Source organism: Hordeum vulgare, chromosome 3H, assembly GCF_904849725.1.
Source record: "Hordeum vulgare subsp. vulgare chromosome 3H, MorexV3_pseudomolecules_assembly, whole genome shotgun sequence".
In the NCBI taxonomy this organism is placed as follows: Eukaryota; Viridiplantae; Streptophyta; class Magnoliopsida; order Poales; family Poaceae; genus Hordeum; species Hordeum vulgare.
The window spans coordinates 552920281-552942929 of record NC_058520.1 but is presented as its reverse complement, the minus strand read 5'-3'; positions in this window follow the sequence as shown (position 1 = coordinate 552942929).

Sequence of the window (22649 nt, the reverse complement as noted above, 5' to 3'; positions counted from 1 at the left end):
TTCTTAAATACTCCCTCTCTTTCAAAATATAAGACATTTTAAAGATTACACTACGAGACTACATACGGAGCAAAATGAGTGAATCTATATTCTAAAATATGTCTATGTACATCCGTATGTAGTTCATAGTGCAATATCTAAAATGTCTTATATTTTGGAACGGAAGGAGTATAAGTCTTTTTAGAAGTTTCACTAAAACTACATACGAATGTATATAGACATATTTTAGAGTGTAGATTCACTCATTTTGCTTCGTATGTACTCCCTCCGTTTCATAATATAAGTATTGAGATTTCACTAGAGGACTAAGTATGTATATAGACATACTTTAGAGTGTAGATTTACTCATTTTCCTTCGTATGTAGTCCTCTAGTGAAATCGCTTAAAAGACTTATATTTAGGAACGCAGGGAGTAGTCCGTTAGTGAAATCTCTAAAAAGACTTATATTTAGAAACGGAGTGAATAGAACGTAAATAAATAAAAATTAATCAAACAAATCATCAAGGCTATCTCTAATCTCCCGCTCGCGTTGCTCCCAGACGACGCCAGGGGAACCCCAGCGCCGCTGTCGCTCTAGCCCCTCTCCTTGCCCTCATTCGTCGTCGATACCGTCGGTCTTCGCTGCGATGGCGGCGGGCCCTGCTGCCGAAGGTGGCAGGGACGCTCTCGCCCTCTCCCAGGGCGGCGCTGGAGCTAGTCCCGTTGACTGGAACGGCGGCAGCCAGCGGACCAGCGCGAGGAGGCCGGAGCCGCAGCCGCGGGACGAGCTAGCCGGCGCGCGGCAGCTCGTGTGGTCCGTGCTCGACGGCAGCGATGGCTTCGGCCACTAGGGTGGCGCGGCCTCGTCGGATCTGGGCTCTGGCGCCTGAATCCGTGCGCGGGACTATGGTGCTGCGCGGCGGAGACCGCGAGCAGCTGGTGGATGTCCTCCATGGTGGAGCGCAGGTGTGCTGGTACAGGGTGGACACGGTCCGGGCCGGTCCGGTCCCGGTCCGAGCCGACGTTTGGACCGGCCGCCGGTGGTTCGGTCCGGACCGGACCGATCAGGCAGGCGGTCCTCTTTTCAGGGACCGCACCGGCGAGGCAAAAGCCCGGGCCGGATCGGCGGACCGGCCAATAGCTCACCAGCGGCGAGGTGGTGACCATGGCATCGGCTATCGAAGGCTCTAGGCCGTAATCGGAAGCGGGGACAGAGGGAATAGGTGCGGGTACTCATGTAGAGCTCGATACCGAGGTCGGGGAGGTCGGAGAAGCAGCGACGGCGAAGCAATCGACGACGAACCGCGACGACCGGAGCTGGAGATGGAGCAAGATCCCGACTGATTCGTGGCGAATCCGATCGATTTGTTGCGGGGGGAAGGAGACCCGATGCTTGCGAAGCTCCTGGACATGGTGGTTCATCCTGGAAAGGACGGTGGCCATGTCTGCGAGATCTTGTGCTCTGGACGACGGAGGCCACGACACAGGTACGTCTCCCCCGCCACGCCTCAGCCGCCACACCTCCAGCATGCCCCCGGCACTCCTCCAGCACGCCCTTGGCACGCCTCCAGGATGCCCCCGCCATGCCTCTAGCACGTCCCCGTAATGCCTCGCCATGCCCTTGCCATGCCGCCGGCTGCTTGTTCGGTCCGCTCGGTCGGACCGAGCTTTAACCGGACCGGACCGAGCGATTTTCTGGCTTGTTTGGAGGGACCGGACCGACATGTTTTTGTTGTCGGGCCTGGACCGAGCGGGCCAAGACCGAATGGGCCATGAGCGGGCCAAGAACCCGCTCGGTACGTCCAGGCCTAGCTGGTAGGGCGCGGCGGAGTTGCGAGAGGCGGCTGACGGTCGGCTGCCTCGGGGCTTCGCGATGGTGGTGGGTAGGTGGAGAGTGGTTGCAGTGGAGATGTTGGACTAGCACCCGATGGCGGCGGATCTGGGGCTACTCTGCCGAGATCCGGTCGGCGTAGGCGGCCTCGGATCGGCTGGCGGCCCTGGGTCAGTGGTGGTGACGTGGTGGCCCAAAGAGACTGGGGCGACGGCCTCGGGGGTGGCTGTTGGCACAAAGGTGTTTGCCATGGTGTGAGGTGCTACAATTGATGTAGCTCGCGGTGGGCGATAGCTGCGGGTGCGGCCGGCGGCACGTCGGCTCCGGTGCACCGTGCGGGCATGTGGCTTGGAGGGTGGCGAAGGCCGGAGTGTGATACTTGTGATCTTCGTTGGGTTTTTCATGAAGAGGAATGAGTGATACAACACAATATAGGTAAGTATTTCTTTCAGTAGAGAACCAATGTTTATTTTACCAATACGAGTAACAACCAACCCCCGTCTTAAGTGTCGACAACAAAAGAGCAAACAATTGCATCCAACGCACGCAAGAGGGTTATCAATCCCCTTATACTCGTTATTTGCAAGCTTGTAAGTGGTGTGGTTGGTAGTAGATAATTATAAATTACAAAATAAAATAAAAATTAAATAAGAGCAACAAGGTATTGTAGCGTTTGTAAACTTAAAAGTGAATAGACTCGGGGGGCATAGTTTTTACTAGTGGCATCTCTCATGAAAGTAAGCATACGGTTGGTAAACAAACTACTCCTCGACAATTGATAGAAAAGTGCATAGTTACGTGATATTCCCGGTAATGATCATGTGTATATAGGCCACGTCCATAAGCAAATAAGTCGACTCCTTCCTGCATCTATTACTATTACTTCAACCATCAACCGCTATCCAATATGCATCTACAATATTAAGTAAAACAAAACAATGCTTGGAGAATAATGACACGACAAAAAGAATTCAACTAATATGAACTAACTCCGTCATTTTATCCTTAATGGCAACAATATAAAGACATAATTTACCCCTTTCTGTCACTTGGATATAAAACCCGTCAGATTAAACACACTACGACGCACCCTTCTCACTTAAGAAAGATCAATCTACTTGGCCAAAGCAAATCAATAGATCGAAGAGATTTACGAAGCTATAATGGTCATGCACATAAGAATTATATTTAGAATTTAGAGAAGACTCAAATATTTATCATGAATAATCTGAACATAAACCCATAATTCATCGGATCTCAACAAATGCACTGCACAAAGGAATTACATCGGATAGATCAAAGCGAAGATGCGATGATCATCGTATTGAAGATCAAGACAGAGAGAGCCATCTAGGTACGAACTACGGACCCATAGGTTTATGGTGAACTACTCACACATCACCATGGGAGCAGCAAGGATGATGTAGAGGCCCTCCATTATCGACCCCTCCTCCTCCTCCAGGCCATCGGAACAGGGCTCCAGATGAGCACACGACAGAACAGAGAGTTGCAGTGGTGGAAAAAGTGCTTTAGGTGTCTCTCTAGGGTTTTTGGAATATACCTCAATTTATACGCCACAGAGGGGCACCAGGAGGCAACTCAGAGGAGCATGAGGCAACAGAATGCGCCCTACCCCGCTGGTCGCGCCATGTTGGCTCGTGCCTCCCTCGTGATGCCTCTGGTCTCCTCTCGAAGCTTCCACGTCTTATTTGGGTCTAGAAAAATCATATTAAAGGTTCGTGCCAATTGGACTTCATTTGATACTGTAAACCTGAAAAGCCAAAAACATGCAGAAAACAACAACTCGCACTTGGAACTAGGTTAATAGGTTAGTGCTCAAAAATAATATTAATTGGTAAGTAAACTCCCCAAAAGTATCCTAGAATGATAATATATAGCATGGAATACTAAAAAAATAGTAGATACGTTGGAGACGTATCAGAGTTTTGGAACCTCGGGGCAAAGGCTAGCTCCACCTTGGTTGGAGCCGATGACGATGGTACATGCGGGTGTCATTCCCCTCCGTGGAGGCGCTGTCTTGGGTGCTCCGGCTCATCTCCTGCCTTCACTAGTGGTGGTTCCTTTGAGCGAAAGTTTGAGTTCCCGGTTTTTGTCGGTACGAGTGACAGTGGCGTCCTCGTCACTTCCTCCTTGGAGGCGTCGCCTTAGGAGGTCATGGCCTTTCCATACAAGCCTCTAGCATGTGATTTTGTCGTGTCGGCATGCATGTGGACGCCGGGGTCGAGCCATCGGCTTGAGTGGTGCGTGGCCTTGGGGTCAGTGTGGAAGTCGGAGTGGCGGCTCAGGATCTTGGTCTCATGGAAGGGTTTCAGCACTAGTCACTTGGGTGGTAGCATCGATGGCTAGCCTGGTGCATGGCCTTGGTGTTGGGGAACGTCGCATGGGAAACAAAAATTTTCCTACGCGCACGAAGACCTATCATGGTGATGTCCATCTACGAGAGGGGATGAGTGATCTACGTACCCTTGTAGATCGTACAGCAGAAGCGTTAGAGAACGCGGTTGATGTAGTGGAACGTCCTCATGTCCCTCGATCCGCCCCGCGAACAATCCCGCGATCAGTCCCACGATCTAGTACCGAACGGACGGCACCTCCGCGTTCAGCACACGTACAGCTCGACGATGATCTTGGCCTTCTTGATCCAGCAAGAGAGACGGAGAGGTAGAAGAGTTCTCCGGAAGCGTGACGGCGCTCCGGAGGTTGGTGATGACCTTGTCTCAGCAGGGCTCCGCCCGAGCTCCGCAGAAACGCGATCTAGAGGAAAAACCGTGGAGGTATGTGGCCGGGCAGCCGTGAGAAAGTCGTCTCAAATCAGCCCTAAAACCTCCGTATATATAGGTGGGGGGGAGGGGGGGCCTTGCATTGGGGTCCAAGGACCCCCAAGGAGTCGGCCGAGCCAAAGGGGGGTAGGACTCCCCCCCCAAACCGAGTTGGACTTGGTTTGGTGGGAGGAGTCCCCCTTCCTTCCCACCTCCTTCCTTTTTTTTTCCTTTCCTCTTGATTTTTCTTCTCTTGGCGCATTGGGCACTTGTGGGCTGTCCCACCAGCCCACTAAGGGCTGGTGTGGCTCCCCCAATGCCTATGGGCTTCCCCGGGGTGGGTTGCCCCCCCCCCCCCCGGTGAACTCCCGGAACCCATTCGTCATTCCCGGTACATTCCCGGTAACTCCGAAAACCTTCCGGTAATCAAATGAGGTCATCCTATATATCAATCTTCGTTTCCGGACCATTCCGGAAACCCTCGTAACGTCCGTGATCTCATCCGGGACTCCAAACAACATTCGGTAACCAACCATATAACTCAAATACGCATAAAACAACGTCGAACCTTAAGTGTGCAGACCCTGCGGGTTCGAGAACTATGTGGACATGACCCGAGAGACTCCTCGGTCAATATCCAATAGCGGGACCTGGATGCCCATATTGGATCCTACATATTCTACGAAGATCTTATCGTTTGAACCTCAGTGCCAAGGATTCGTATAATCCCGTATGTCATTCCCTTTGTCCTTCGGTATGTTACTTGCCCGAGATTCGATCGTCAGTATCGCATACCTATTTCAATCTCGTTTTACCGGCAAGTCTCTTTACTCGTTCCGTAATACAAGATCCCGCAACTTACACTAAGTTACATTGCTTGCAAGGCTTGTGTGTGATGTTGTATTACCGAGTGGGCCCCGAGATACCTCTCCGTCACACGGAGTGATAAATCCCAGTCTTGATCCATACTAACTCAACTAACACCTTCGGAGATACCTGTAGAGCATCTTTATAGTCACCCAGTTACGTTGCGACGTTTGATACACACAAAGCATTCCTCCGGTGTCAGTGAGTTATATGATCTCATGGTCATAGGAATAAATACTTGACACGCAGAAAACAGTAGCAACAAAATGACACGATCAACATGCTACGTCTATTAGTTTGGGTCTAGTCCATCACGTGATTCTCCCAATGACGTGATCCAGTTATCAAGCAACAACACCTTGTTCATAATCAGAAGACACTGACTATCATTGATCAACTGGCTAGCCAACTAGAGGCATGCTAGGGACGGTGTTTTGTCTATGTATCCACACATGTAAATGAGTCTTCATTCAATACAATTATAGCATGGATAATAAACTATTATCTTGATACAGGAATTATAATAACAACTATACATTTATTATTGCCTCTAGGGCATAATTCCAACAGTCTCCCACTTGCACTAGAGTCAATAATCCAGCCCTCACATCACCATGTGAATTACATTGTAATAAATCTAACACCCATACAGTTCTGGTGTTGATCATGCTTTGGCCGTGGAAGAGGTTTAGTCAGCGGGTCTGCTACATTCAGATCCGTGTGCACTTTGCATATATTCACGTCCTCTCCCTCGACGTAGTCACGGATGAGATTGAAGCGTCGTTTGATGTGTCTGGTATTCTTGTGAAACCGTGGTTCCTTTGCTAAGGCAATGGCACCAGTGTTGTCACAGAACAAGGTTATTGGATTCAGTGCGCTTGGCACCACTCCAAGATCCGTCATGAACTGCTTCATCCAGACACCCTCCTTAGCCGCCTCCGAGGCAGCCATGTACTCCGCTTCACATGTAGAATCTGCTACGACGCTTTGCTTGGAACTGCACCAGCTTACTGCACCCCCATTAAGAATAAATACGTATCCGGTTTGCGACTAGGAGTCGTCCGGATCTGTGTTAAAGCTTGCATCGACGTAACCTTTTACGGCGAGCTCTTCGTCACCTCCATACAAGAGAAACATCTCCTTAGTCCTTTTCAGGTACTTCAGGATATTCTTGACCGCTGTCCAGTGATCCACTCCTGGATTACTCTGGAACCTACCTGCCATACTTATGGCCAGGCTAACATCCGGCCTAGTGCACAGCATCGCATACATGATAGAACCTATGGCTGAAGCATAGGGGACGGAGCGCATATGCTCTCTATCTTCATCAGTTGCTGGGCACTGAGTCTTACTCAATCTCGTACCTTGTAAAACTGGCAAGAACCCTTTCTTGGACTGTTCCATTTTGAACCTCTTCAAAACTTTATCAAGGTATGTGCTTTGTGAAAGTCCTATCAGGCGTTTTGATCTATCCCTATAGATCTTAATGCCTAGAATGTAAGCAGCTTCTCCTAGGTCCTTCATAGAGAAACTTTTATTCAAGTAACCTTTTATGCTCTCCAAAAGCTCTACGTTGTTTCCAATCAGTAATATGTCATCCACATATAATATTAGAAACGCCACAGAGCTCCCACTCACTTTCTTGTAAATACAAGATTCTCCAACCACTTGTATAAACCCAAATGCTTTGATCACCTCATCAAAGGGTTTGTTCCAACTCCGAGATGCTTGCACCAGTCCATAAATGGATCGCTGGAGCTTGCACACCTTGTCAGCATTTTTAGGATCGACAAAACCTTCGGGTTGCATCATATACAACTCTTCCTTAAGGAAACCGTTAAGGAACGCCGTTTTGACATCCATCTGCTAGATTTCATAATCGAAAAATGCAGCTATTGCTAACATGATTCTGACGGACTTAAGCATCGCTACGGGTGAGAAAGTCTCATCGTAGTCAACTCCTGGAACTTGTGAAAAACCCTTTGCCACAAGTCGAGCTTTATAAACGGTCACATTACCGTCAGCGTCCGTCTTCTTCTTAAAGATCCATTTGTTCTGAATAGCCTTGCGGCCCTCAGGTAGTATCTCCAAAGTCCACACTTTGTTCTCATACATGGATCCTATCTCGGATTTCATGGCCTCTAGCCATTTGTTGGAATCTGAGCCCACCATTGCTTCTTCATAATTTGCAGGTTCATTATTGTCTAACAACATGATTGATAAGACGGGATTACCGTACCACTCTGGAGCAGCGCGTGATCTCGTTGACCTGCGTGGTTCAACAGAAACTTGAATTGGAGTTTCATGATCATCATCATTAACTTCCTCCTCAACCGGCGTCGCAACGACAGAGGTTTCCCCTTGCCCTGCGCCACCATCCAGAGGGATGAAAGGTTCGACAACCTCGTCAAGTTCTATCTTCCTCCCACTCAATTCTCTCGAGAGAAACTCCTTCTTGAGAAAAGCTCCGTTTTTAGCAACAAACACTTTGCCCTCGGATTTGAGATAGAAGGTGTACCCAACTGTCTCTTTTGGGTAACCTATGAAGACGCACCTTTCTGCTTTGGGTTCCAGCTTTTCAGGCTGAAGCTTTTTGACATAAGCATCACATCCCCAAACTTTAAGAAACGACAACTTTGGCCTCTTGCCATACCACAGTTCGTATGGTGTCGTCTCAACGGACTTTGATGGTGCCCTATTTAAAGTGAATGCAGCTGTTTCTTATGCATAACCCCAAAATGATAACGGCAAATCAGTAAGAGACATCATAGATCACACCATCTCTAACAAAGTACGATTACGACGTTCGGACACACCATTACGCTGTGGTGTTCCAGGCGGTGTTAACTGCGAAACAATTCCACATTGTCTTAAGTGAGCACCAAACTCGAAACTCAGATATTCACCCCCACGATCAGACCGTAGGAACTTGATCTTCTTGTTACGATGATTTTCCACTTCACTCTGAAATTGCTTGAACTTTTGAAATGTTTCAGACTTGTGCTTCATCAAGTAGACATAACCATATCTACTTAAATCGTCAGTGAAGGTGAGAAAATAACGATATCCGCCGCGTGCCTCTACGCTCATTGGACCACACACATCGGTATGTATGATTTCCAATAAGTCACTTGCACGCTCCATTGTTCCGGAGAACGGAGTCTTAGTCATCTTGCCCATGAGGCATGGTTCGCACGTGTCAAGTGAATCAAAGTCAAGTGACTCCAAAAGTCCATCAGCATGGAGTTTCTTCATGCGCTTTACACCAATATGACCCAAGCGGCAGTGCCACAAAAATATGGCGCTATCATTGTTTACTCTAACTCTTTTGGTCTCAATGTTATGTATATGCGTATCGCTATCAAGATTCAATATGAACAATCGTCTCACATTCGATGCATGACCATAAAAGATGTTACTCATAGAAATAGAACAACCATTATTCTCAGACTTAAAAGAGTAACCGTCTCGCAATAAACAAGATCCAGATATAATGTTCATGCTCAACGCAGGCACTAAATAACAATGATTTAAGTTCATCACTAATCCCGATGGTAGCTGAAGTGACACTGTGCCGACGGCGATTGCATCAACCTTGACCATTTCCTACGCGCATCGTCACTTCGTCTTTCGCCAGCCTTCGTCTATTCCGCAGTTCCTGTTTCGAGTTGCAAATGTGAGCAACAGAACCGGTATCGAATACCCAGGCACTACTACGAGAGCCGGTTAAGTACACATCAATAACATGTATATCAAATATACCTTATTTTTCTTTGCCCGCCTTCTTATCTGCCAGATATTTGGGGCAATTGCGCTTCGAGTGACCCATACCCTTGCAATAGAAGCACTCTGTTTCAGGCTTAGGTCCAGCCTTGGGTTTCTTCGGTGGATTGGCAACATGCTTGCCGCTCTTCTTCGAATTGCCCTTCTTGCCTTTGCCGTTTCTCTTGAAACTAGTGGTCTTGCTCACCATCAACACTTGATGCTCTTTACGGAGTTCAGACTCTGCGACTTTCAGCATCGCAAACAACTCGCCGGGACACTTGTTCATCCCTTGCATGTTGTAGTTCAACACAAAGCCTTTATAGCTTGGCGGCAGTGATTGAAGGATTCTGTCAGTGATAGCCTCTTGCGGGAGTTCAATCCCCAGCTCAGCTAGACGGTTTGAGTACCCAGACATTTTGAGCACATGTTCACTGACAGACGAGTTTTCCTCCATCTTGCAAGCATAGAATTTATCGGAGGTCTCATACCTCTCGATCCGGGCGTTCTTCTGATAGATAAACTTCAACTCCTGGAACATCTCAAATGCTCCATGACGCTCAAAGCGACGTTGAAGTCCCGGTTCTAAGCCATACAAGACTGCACATTGAACTATTGAGTAGTCCTCCTTACGCGCTAACCAAGCGTTCTTAACATCCTGATCAGCCGTAGCGGGTGGTTCATCTCCTAGCGCAGCATTAAGGACATAATCCTTCTTCCCAGCTTGTAAGATTAGCTTAAGATTACGAGCCCAGTCTACAAAGTTGCTTCCATCATCTTTCAACTTAGCTTTCTCTAGGAACGTATTAAAATTCAGGATGACACTCGCGTGAGCCATGATCTACAACACAAATATATTCAAAGTGGACTTAGACTATGTTCAAGATAATTAGAGTTCAACTTAATCAAATTATATGCTAAACTCCCACTCAAAAAATACATCTCTCTAGTCATTTGAGTGGTTCATGATCCACTTACACTATCCCAAGTCCGATCATCACGTGAGTTGAGTATAGTTTCAGTGGTAAGCATCCCTATGCTAATCATATCAACTATATGATTCATGATCGACCTTTCGGTCTTATGTGTTCCGAGGCCATGTCTACACATGCTAGGCTCGTCAAGCTTAACCCGAGTGTTCCGCGTGCGCAACTGTTTTGCACCCGTTGTATGTGAACGTTGAGTCTATCACACCCGATCATCACGTGGTGTCTCGAAACGACGAACTGTAGCAACAGTGCACAGTCGGGGAGAACACAATTTCGTCTTGAAATTTTAGTGAGAGATCACCTCATAATGCTACCGTCGTTCTAAGCAAAATAAGGTGCATTAAAAGGATTAACATCACATGCAATTCATAATTGACATGATATGGCCATCATCACGTGCTTCTTGATCTCCATCACCAAAGCACCGACACGATCTTCTTGTCACCGGCGCCACACCATGATCATCCATCAACGTGTTGCCATCGGGGTTGTCGTGCTACTTATGCTATTACTACTAAAGCTACATCCTAGCAAAATAGTAAACGCATCTGCAAGCACAAACGTTAGTATAAAGACAACCCTATGGCTCCTGCCGGTTGTCGTACCATCGACGTGCAAGTCGATATTTCTATTACAACATGATCATCTCATACATCCAATATATCACATCACATAATTGGCCATATCACATCACAATCATACCCTGCAAAAACAAGTTAGACGTCCTCTAATTTTGTTGTTGCATGTTTTACGTGGTGACCAAGGGTATCTAGTAGGATCGCATCTTACTTACGCAAACACAACAACGGAGATATATGAGTTGCTATTTAACCTCATCCAAGGACCTCCTCGGTCAAATCCGATTCAATTAAAGTTGGAGAAACCGTCACTTGCCAGTCATCTTTGAGCAAAGGGGGTTACTCGTAACGATGAAACCAGTCTCTCGTAAGCGTACGAGTAATGTCGGTCCAAGCCGCTTCAATCCAACAATACCGCGGAATCAAGGCAGCAAAACGCACATCACCGCCCACAAAAACTTTTGTGTTCTACTCGAGAAGACATCTACGCATGAACCTAGCTCATGATGCCACTGTTGGGGAACGTCGCATGGGAAACAAAAAATTTCCTACGCGCACGAAGACCTATCATGGTGATGTCCATCTACGAGAGGGGATGAGTGATCTACGTACCCTTGTAGATCGTACAGCAGAAGCGTTAGAGAACACGGTTGATGTAGTGGAACGTCCTCACGTCCCTCGATCCGCCCCGCGAACAATCCCGCGGTCAGTCCCACGATCTAGTACCGAACCGACGGCACCTCCGCGTTCAGCACACGTACAGCTCGACGATGATCTCGGCCTTCTTGATCCAGCAAGAGAGACGGAGAGGTAGAAGAGTTCTCCGGCAGCGTGACGGCGCTCCGGAGGTTGGTGATGACCTTGTCTCAGCAGGGCTCCGCCCGAGCTCCGCAGAAACGCGATTTAGAGGAAAAACCGTGGAGGTATGTGGTCGGGCAGCTGTGAGAAAGTCGTCTCAAATCAGCCCTAAAACCTCCGTATATATAGGTGGGGGGGAGGGGGCCTTGCCTTGGGGTCCAAGGACCCCCAAGGAGTCGACCGAGCCAAAGGGGGGGAGGACTCCCCCCCCCAAACCGAGTTGGACTTGGTTTGGTGGGACGAGTCCCCCTTCCTTCCCACCTCCTTCCTTTTTTTTTCCTTTCCTCTTGATTTTTCTTCTCTTGGCGCATTGGGCACTTGTGGGCTGTCCCACCAGCCCACTAAGGGCTGGTGTGGCTCCCCCAATGCCTATGGGCTTCCCCGGGGTGGGTTGCCCCCCCGGTGAACTCCCGGAACCCATTCGTCATTCCCGGTACATTCCCGGTAACTCCGAAAACCTTCCGGTAATCAAATGAGGTCATCCTATATATCAATCTTCGTTTCCGGACCATTCCGGAAACCCTCGTGACGTCCGTGATCTCATCCGGGACTCCGAACAACATTCGGTAACCAACCATATAACTCAAATACGCATAAAACAACGTCGAACCTTAAGTGTGCAGACCCTGCGGGTTCGAGAACTATGTAGACATGACCCGAGAGACTCTTCGGTCAATATCCAATAGCGGGACCTGGATGCCCATATTGGATCCTACATATTCTACGAAGATCTTATCGTTTGAACCTCAGTGCCAAGGATTCGTATAATCTCGTATGTCATTCCCTTTGTCCTTCGGTATGTTACTTGCCCGAGATTCGATCGTCAGTATCCGCATACCTATTTCAATCTCGTTTTACCGGCAAGTCTCTTTATTCGTTCCGTAATACAAGATCCCGCAACTTACACTAAGTTACATTGCTTGCAAGGCTTGTGTGTGATGTTGTATTACCGAGTGGGCCCCGAGATACCTCTCCGTCACACGGAGTGACAAATCCCAGTCTTGATCCATACTAACTCAACTAACACCTTCGGAGATACCTGTAGAGCCTCTTTATAGTCACCCAGTTACGTTGCGACGTTTGATACACACAAAGCATTCCTCCGGTGTCAGTGAGTTATATGATCTCATGGTCATAGGAATAAATACTTGACACGCAGAAAACAGTAGCAACAAAATGACACGATCAACATGCTACGTCTATTAGTTTGGGTCTAGTCCATCACGTGATTCTCCCAATGACGTGATCCAGTTATCAAGCAACAACACCTTGTTCATAATCAGAAGACAGTGACTATCATTGATCAACTGGCTAGCCAACTAGAGGCATGCTAGGGACGGTGTTTTGTCTATGTATCCACACATGTAAATGAGTCTTCATTCAATACAATTATAGCATGGATAATAAACTATTATCTTGATACAGGAATTATAATAACAACTATACATTTATTATTGCCTCTAGGGCATAATTCCAACACTTGGGGTCGGCGTGGATGTCCGAGCGGCTGCTTTGGAGGTGGTTTTTGTGTGTCGGCTTCGGTTGCTCGGGTGACGAAGCATACGACTAGTTGGTGCGCGGCCTCGGGGTTGGCGTGTGTGTAGCTCGCGTTTGAAAGTTAGGGCGGTGGCTCGTCTGGTGCGTTACTGAGATGTCTCAATCGTATCGACTTTTCCAAACACTTTTGCTATTGTTTTGGCCTCATTCTTGCATGATTTGAATGAAACTAACCCGGACTGGCGCTGTTTTCAGCGGAGCTGCCTGTATGGTTTTCTTGTGTGCAGGAAAATGGATATTTAGACGTCCCAGAAAAAATAGAGAAAATCCACGCACCGCGAGGAACCATGGGCTAGAAGATGGGCCATAGGGGAGCCATAGGGCCCCTAGGCGACCTGCTCGCGCGACCTGCCCCGGGGCCGCACCGGGTGGCCGCCTATGGGCCCTGTGGCTCCCCTGTGACCATCTTCTGGCCCATGGTTCCTCCCGGTGCGTGGATTTTCTCTATTTTTTCAGGGAATTTTCTGGGGCGCGAGGCCGCCTGGGTGGGGCCCACCCCCTCTGATGCCCTACTCTAGCTCCTATTTTTACCCGTAACGAGGAAATTCCAAAACATAAGTTGTTTTCCAAGTTCTCGACGTGGAGCCGCCGCCACCCTCGGTTCTTCTTCGGGAGGGCTAATCTGGAGGCTGTTTTGACCTCCGGAGAGGGGAAATCGTTGCCATCGTCATCACCATCACCACTCCATCTTCCTTCCATGGCTTATCCCATCATGTGTGAGTAATTCCCTTATGTAGGTGAACAGGATGGGAGAGATTGGATGAGTTAGATCATGTAATAGTTCGTCGGATTGTTGGGGGCATGTTGTCTATCATCTACTATGGTGTTTATCATCTTTGCTACTACTTGTTACTCTTAATGCTTGTCACTTTGGTCCCGAGTGCCATGATTTCAGATCTGAATACCTTATGTTTTCATGAATATATTTGTGTTCTAGATCCTATCTATGAGTAGTATGCACCTATTATAGTCCGGAACCGGCGGTCCCAATGATGACAGCTTGGGACACCAAAGGGGATGGGCTATAGATTGAGGATTCCATATATCCATTGATTGTTAATGTTTTGTTCAGGTGCTCTTTGACAGGAGCACCTTAATATCCATTAGTTCCATTTGGCCCCGTTAATAGCGGGATGGTAGGACAAAAGATGTCGTGCAAGTTCTTATAGCAAGCACGTAGGACTACCTCGGGATACATGCCTAATGTTTGATATATGCCTAGATGATCATTACTTTTCTATGCGCCTTGCCCCAAGTTAAATACATGATATCTCTCATCCATGACCAACCATTCATCTCCTTAGCCTACAATGTTTTAATCCTGCTGGTCACACGTAGCTTTACTTTCGTTGTTTTACTTTCGTTGCTTTGCCGCCATTATTTCTGTTGCCACCATCACTTTCATATCACCGTTGCTACTAATATATCGTTGCCAAGCAAGTATCTTTCAGGTGCGGTTGAATTGACAACTGAATTGTTAAAGCTTATAAATATTCTTTGGCTCCCCTTGTGTCGAATCAATAAATTGGGTTAACTTACCCGCTAAGACTGTTGCGATCACCTACACTTATGGGTTATCAAGACCTTTTTCTGGCGTCGTTGCCGGGGAGCATAGCTTTATTTACAAGTCTACCTGGAGTTATTTTGCTTGCTGTGATTTATTCACTATGGGTAAGAATGGAGACCCCAAAGTTCAAATTTTACCATCCACTACTAGAAAATGTACTGTTCTAAGCACTAGCGCTATGCTTGATTCAGCTTCCATTATAAGTAAGTTTGCTTCACCACCACCACATGCTGCTTCTACCGAGTTTGCTACTATGCCTGATACTTTTGATGATGCTTCCACTACTATTGATGAGCCTGGTTTGCTTGGTTATTTTATTGAGACTCCGATTGCTAAGGCTGCTAAGGAAAGCCTGGATTAAGATACTTGAACATTGAACATCGAGATCTATGCAGATAGATCAAAGCTTAATAGAACTTTCAATGAAATGCATGCCTTGACAAGTTTTCTGAAGGAGTTCAAAATAGATCGACAAAGAAGGAGTTCTTAGCTGTGTTGTAGAGTGTCAATTTGAGTAAGACTCAAAGCTCGACCACGGCAGAAGAAAGAGAAAGGACGAAGGTCGTCCCTATGCATTAGTCGTAGGCTCTATAGTATGCTATGTTGTGTACCACACCTGATGTGTGACTTGCCATGAATCTGCCAAGGGGTACAGAAGTGATCCAGGAATGGATTACTGGACAACGGTCAAAACTTATCCTTAGTAACTAGTGGACTAAGGAATTTTCTCGATTATAGAGGTGATTGAAGAATTCGTCATAAAGAGTTACGTCGATGCAAGCTTTCACACTAATCCGGATGACTCTGAGTAGTAAACCGGATTCGTATAGTGAAGCAGTCATTTGAAATAGTTCCAAATGGCGCGTCGTAGCAGCATCTGTAGGATGACATAGAGATTTGTAAAACACAAGCAGATCTGAAAGGTTCAGATCCGTTGACTAAAGACCTCTCTCACAAGCAAGACATGATTGAACCCCAGAACTGTATGGGTGTTAGATTCATTACAATCGCACAGTGATGTGACCTAGACTATTGAATCTAGTGCAAGTGGGAGAGTGTTGGAAATATGCCCTAGAGGAAATAATAAATTGGTTATTATTATATTTCCTTGTTCGTAATAATCGTTTATTATCCATGCTAGAATTGTATTGATTGGAAGAAACTCAAATACATGTGTGGATACATAGACAACACACTGTCCCTAGTGAGCCTCTAGTTGACTAGCTCGTTGATCAAAGATGGTCAAGGTTTCCTGGCCATAGACAAGTGTTCTCACTTGATAACGGGATCACATCATTAGGAGAATGATGTAATGGACAAGATCCAAACTATAAACGTAGCATATGATCGTGTCAGTTTATTGCTACTGTTTTGTGCATGTCAATGTATCTGTTCCTATGACCATGAGATCATGCAACTCCCGGACACCGGAGGAATACCTTGTGTGTATCAAACATCACAACGTTACTGGGTGACTATAAAGGTGCTCTACAGGTATCTCCAAAGGTGTCTGTCGGGTTGGCATGGATCAAGACTGGGATTTGTCACTCCGTGTAACGGAGAGGTATCTCGGGGCCCACTCGGTAATACAACATGACAATAAGCCTTGCAAGCAATGTGACTAAGGAGTTAGTCACGGGATCTTGTATTACGGAACGAGTAAAAAGACTTGCCGGTAACGGGATTGAACTAGGTATGAAGATACCGACGATCGAATCTTCATACATGATTAACTGAATCCTTGACATAGAGGTTCAACCGATAGAGATCTTCATAGAATATGTAGGAGCCAATATGGACATCCAGGTCCCGCTATTGGTTATTGACCGGGGAGTGTCTCAAGTCATGTGTGCATAGTTCTCGAACCTGCAGGGTCTGCACACTTAAGGTTCGGTGACGTTTCGGTATAGTTGAGTTATAGGTGTTGGTAACGAAGGTTGTTTGGAGTCCCAGATGAGATCCTGGATGTCACGAGGAGCTCCGGAATGGTCCATAAGTAAAGATTGATATATAGGAAAGTGGTTTTTGAACTCTGGAAAAGTTTCAAACATTTCCGGTAGTGTACCTGGAGTGACTAATGGGTTCCGGGGGTCCACCAGGTGGGCCCACCCACCCCGAAGGGTCTCATGGTCTGTGGGAGGACATGGACCAGCCAAGGCGGATTGGAGGTGGGAAGGAAAGAAAAATCCAAAGATGAAAAAGGTGGAAAGGGTTTCCAAGTGGAGAGGAGTAATCCTACTCTTAGTAGGATTGGAGTAGGACTCCTCCACCTCCAATTTTGGTCAAACCTTCATGGTTTGAGGCTGCCTCCTCCCTTCCCTCCCTCCCTCTTATAATATATATACTAAAGATTTTAGAGGTGAGGGTTAATCCTAATTATCACGTGCTCCCTCTACTTATCTCTAGATCTGTTCTTCCTCTAGATCGGTTTTTCAACACCGCTTAGGCGAAGCCCTGCTGAAATAGATCCACCACCACCACCATCATGCCGCCGTGCTGGAGATGTCATCTACCTCGCCGCTCTCTTGATAAATCAAGAAGACGGAGATCGTCATCGAGTTGTACGTCTAAATTTCTACGATTGATAGACATTGTTCTACACCTAAATTTCGGCACTAGATCAAGATAGATCGTGATGGGATCGCGTAACGGATTGTGATGAGAGATCGTGGGACGGGCTGCGATTGATAAACATTGTTCTACGTCTAAATTTCTACGCGGAAGTGTCAGCCTGGTGCACGCAGGTACTATCATGCATGCATGCACGCACCAAGAGTCGCTCGAACACTGGGCGTGCCCGTGTTTGGATTATAGACGCTGGTGAGTCGCCGATCCAATGGACAGACTCCACAGCCCCAGGTATTATTTTCTTCTGTCCGCGCCAAGCGGCCTACCGTGTTGGTGTGTGGAACGCGAGGGTCGCCCCCCGGCCCCGGGTCCAGCGTCCGTCCTACGCACAGCCCACAGGAGTCGTCGCCCCGCGTGAGCGGAGACGCGAGGTGCATGCATGCGCATCCACCGCCTCGCACCGGCCGGCCGTGTGGCATGGCATGGCATGCATTCATACTATGACCTGTTTGGATACTCTAACCGGGTTAAAGGTTAGAGTTAGATTCTAACCCTCAACTAATCTTAAACTAACTCTAATCCAAGAGGTGTTTTGGATGAGAGGGTTAGATTCATGCATTCATACTATGACCCTGTTTGGATACTCTAACCGGGTTAAAGGTTAGAGTTAGATTCTAACCCTCAACTAATCCTAAACTAACTCTAATCCAAGAGGTGTTTTGGATGAGAGGGTTAGATTGGCAATAAATGCTCTTTCTCAATCATTTGGTTACTTTTGTTCATATTCACTGCCGGATTTGGTGTGGACGATCGTTGTGTGGCCTTCTCTCGCTGCAGCCGGCGGGGCGGGGCTGGGCGCGGCGCGGCGCGGCGGCCGGCGGCTGGGCGTGCTGCAGACGGCGGGGCGGGGCTGGGCGGGGCGGGGCTGGGCGCGGCGGGGCGCGATGGCCGGCGGCTGGGCGTGCTGCAGACGGCGGGGGCGGGGCTGCAGCCGGCTGGGGCGGGGCGCGGCAGGGCGCTGCGGCCGGCGGCTGGGCGTGCTGCAGACGGCGAGGCGGGGCGGGGTTGCAGCCGGCGGGGCGGGGCGGGGTTGCAGCCGGCTGGGGCAGGGCGCGGCGGCCGGCGGCTGGGACGGGACGGTGAGGAGGGAGGGGCGACGTGAGCGTGAGCGACGGGAGGGACAGGGGGGTTGGTGGGAGGGATCTGGTGCGGTAGGATGTGATTTTTTTTGTCCCCACCTAACTCTAACCTAAAAAAACACCTCTTGGGTGGTTTAGAGTTTTTGGGTGGGTTAGATGCATCTAACCAACTCTAACCCTACCTGTTTAGATTTTTAAGGATTAGATAGCTCAACTCTAACCCAATCTAACTCTAACCCTAGGATCCAAACAGGGCCTATGCCGTGCAACGGCTCACGGAGGATAGAGTTGATACAAATGGAACGATGCACAAACCTAACAACGTATTCTGCTGCTCAACTTGGCATCTCTTTCCGGGCCAACTGCTTTTGATCGACAGTAGTATCGAACGGAACATCTCAAAGGCCAGGGAACGAACCGAAAGGCGGGAGAAAGGCCCTGCTGCTTTTCGACAGCATTATCAATGGTGCGGTGCACGTATGCATGGCCTCATTGAGACCGCGTCACGTTATCTCTTACTCACGTTTTCACCGTCTTCCTAGGAGTTCCGTTGCCTAATGAACGAAGGGGTTAATTTGCTCTTTTTCTCGGGCGAGTTCTAAAGTTCATTTTCTCCTGTTCAGAGAATCTGGGCAGTTAGGCTAGGACATGTACTGGTGTTGCCTATGCTCGCACGCAATATCAAAGTGTATGATTGGGTCGGATCATGCATTGTTTGACAGATTTTGTTGTATCGGTTTTCTGTAATGAAAATCACGAGCCGATAGCTCCTTCGCTGATGCTTTACTTCCTCCTTTTCACTATGAAACAGAATTAGAATAGTTAGCTTAGGAATTCGATAGCGCACACTACAGAACTAGTGCCGTAACGCCTTTACATTAGTATCCTGATTAGCTCAACTCGAACCCCTTTCATGCAAGGCACGCATGAATCGCCACTTATACTTAACTGACAAGTGGAGCATCTTTCGAGCTTTTGAAGTGGCGGTAGTTTGGTACGAGATACCGAGCTTCTATGCAGATCACGGATATTATCATTTCCGTCGATCAAGCTACTTTCAGCCAAACCCGTGATCCTAACCATCGAGCGAATCGCCCCTGAGATCTAGCTATACCTTTACTAATCGCCGATTAATAATTACTTTCTCCAGGCTATCTGTAGTGACATTTCTATGTGGCGATGCGATTACGGCTTAGTGATCCGCTAACAAATTATGCTAGCTAGTCTGTAAACGCCCCGTGTTACTGGCTTGTTTGGGATCTAGCTCCGATATTTTTAGGACCCGTGCATTCCACGTTTGATAGCATGACTATTGCATTGAACAAATCTAGACCAACTTCGGGATCTTATTCTGGCTGTTGAGACGCATCATATCTCATATACTTATTGATGCTTCGGTGCTGAAGGTAGAATCTGGAGTTGGTTGATTAGCATCATGAAAGCCATCTAAAAAACGATACATCGATCTACATTCACAAACAGTTATCTCATGGCAGCAGTGCATTGTATCCGTTAGTGGCATCACTGTCTTTTTTTGTAGAGAAACAACAGGACTCTGCTGTATATTTTATTGATTTTTTAAATAAATAATACAGATGTCCAAAAATAAACAAAGAGCTATACAAACTAAACTAGAAAAAAGAGAACACAAATAAAAGACAATTACAACATGTACAACAACGATCTCTGATAAGCTGATCCTCAGGATTACATATAAGCTTTGGCCCAATCATCTGGTCCACTGTATTTTCTTTTCTTTGTTCTGAAGACTAGCCATTTGATTTCTTCATTAAACTTCCTCCGGCAAGCATATAGGCTGGGGTAATGTGTTTGAAGATAAAATCATTTCTTGTATTCCATAGAGCCCAAGTCATCAGGATGATTATTTTCAAAGAGAAAGGCAGGTTGATTAGTGGCATCACTGTCACTTGGCAAACCCGGCTAGTGAGCGTGTCACTGCTCTGCGTTAGTTGTTAGAGCATCTCTAGCTCTTCTACTCCATCCGATCCATATTACTTGTCCTAACTTCAGTACAACTTTGTTGACACGCATGAAATCTTGTACTTCCTGATGCTTCTTATCTGAATGTGGATCTGAAGTAGATTGATTAGCATCACAAAAGGCCATCTGACAAATGATACATCGATCTGCTTGATCTGAAGTAGATTGATTAGCATCACAAAAGGCCATCTGAAAAATGATACATCGATCTGCTTGACAAACACTCGTGGCACCAGTGCTGCTGTATCCGTTTACGAGTTATAGCCTTCATGAACCCAGTCAAAATTTCAAATTCTAACTTCTCAAGACAGAAAGTTTGTATAAATAAATAATCATTTCAAATTATATTTGAATAATTCTGTGATTATTTATACATAACACTTCCACGTTAAACATAAAAATGCTAAAATAATCACTTTGTTAACATAAATTAAAAGCTAAAACAAGCTAAATATCTATTCCTCGCCGGAGGACACATCAATGACGGGCGCCTTCACGGAGCGAGATGGGAAAATATCCAGTGATACCACCATTTAGATGCTCCCATGATACCAATTCAAAAAAAATTCAAATTTAAATATTTTAAAAAATTCCGGCAAAAACGATGGATGTTCACAGCATGTATGTCTACAGCCTCTAAAGATTAAGGATTCAAATTCAAATTATATGTTGAGCAATTAAAAGGATAAATTGAACAACAATAGTGTCAATAAAGACAAACACATGAATAGTGTCGAAAACTGCCCTATTCACGTCTTGAATTTCCTTTTTTGTTTCTCTTTGTGTATTTTGAATTTGGATCTGAAATTTTTGCTGTACACATATGTGTTGCCAATATTCATGATTTTTAGGAATTTTTTGAAATATCTAAATTTGACTTTTTCAAATTGGTATCATGGGAGCATGGAAGTTGGTGGTATTACCTGATATTCACCCGATGCCATACCACACTCTCGTAGGTGTCCCTCTTAATCCATGGCATCTGCTCGCTATCGGAGTCGTTGGAGCCAAGATCGCAAACATTGCCACCCAGTCCCTCTCCATCGCCGTCAAAGTCGCTTGGTTGGCGATGTCCTCGCGCTCAGACTTGATCGACCCCTCGACTGAGAGGTGCTCCTTGAGCGCGAGGGGATCGGCCTCGGTGGTGGCAGCGTTGGCGTGCTCCACCTCCTCGGCTAGCAGATTTTGTTCCGAAGAGTTGCACCATTTCAAGGGAAAAGGCTAGAGATGTTCTTGGTAAATGGTAGGTAATTCGCGTTTCCGCGCTGCGAACCCGCGCACAAGGCGCCGGAAACAGATGCTGCTGAACTGCTAGCTAGGCTGCTCACATAGGTGCCGAGGCCCGAATTGGGCATGGTTTGTTGGCGGCCGGAGTCGTTGCCTGCCTGCCAATTGAGTCTGTCTGGCCTGACTATTTGCAAGGCAGACAGAGTGACACTGTGACATGCGCAGGTGCGTCTCCCCAGTGTATCCAGTTCAGTTCAGACTTGGGCATCGATCTCAGAAACAGAACAGGTAATAGATATCTCAGTTAGAAACTCCATTACCATCATCAAAGTGGAGTGTATTACACATTTCTAGCTACTCCGAAAACAAAGCTCCATCTCCGTTTCTTCGCCCGCGCACACTGAACAGCATAATCGCCGAGGAAGCAAGATCCAAGCAGCAAAACGGCAGAGCTAGAAGAAACTTGAACGAAACCAGCACACACATAGCTAAAACCACTCTGCTTCAACTCGAACAAAATCCCTGTACATGTCAAGCACCACACCACACCACACAACATTGCTAGCTAGATCGGTCTAGAAATTCCTGCTCTGCCTGGCCGGCCATCTCATCTTCGGAAGCTGCTCCTGACGCCCGGCACAACGAGGCTGCCCAGGGTCTTGGCTATCTGCACCTTGAGCTGGCCCCTCTTGAGAGGAGGCCTCTTCTCCTTGTTGTTGGAGCTGTTGCAGGGGTGCCCGTACTCCATTGCTCCTCTCTTTTCTTGCTTCTCTTCCTCCTCCTCTCCGCGCTTGAGATTCTAGTGGTTTGTGTTGCTGCTGGGAAGGCGAGAGCTGGTTTGAGGATGGAGCGTGCGAGGCCGAGCTCATTTATAGCGAAGTTTTGAGGCACGTTCTGCTAGATTGGGCCGCGTTCTTCTGAATTAATTAACCAAATCCCCGTCTC